Genomic DNA, 270 nt, shown 5'->3' on the forward strand with positions numbered 1-270 from the left:
CTTACCCTGACAGACAAAATTCTTGTGTGATTTAGCCCTAGCTAAGGCTCCGACCCATCCCCTGCTGATCCATGAAGGCCTTTGCTGCTCCTGACCCGTGTCCTGCAGGCTCCGATGCCAGCCCCTGCACTTTCTGCTGCTTTGCCTAGAGCAGTCTTCCTTCAGACACCTGCATGACCCAAATCCTTACTTCATCACTTCTCTGCCCAGATATCCCTTCCATAGTCACCTCACCTAACCACCCTGTCTGAAATAGTATCCCTTCTCCCT

This window comes from Galeopterus variegatus, unplaced genomic scaffold (genome assembly GCF_000696425.1).
Source record: "Galeopterus variegatus unplaced genomic scaffold, G_variegatus-3.0.2 Scaffold2722, whole genome shotgun sequence".
Classification (NCBI taxonomy): Eukaryota; Metazoa; Chordata; class Mammalia; order Dermoptera; family Cynocephalidae; genus Galeopterus; species Galeopterus variegatus.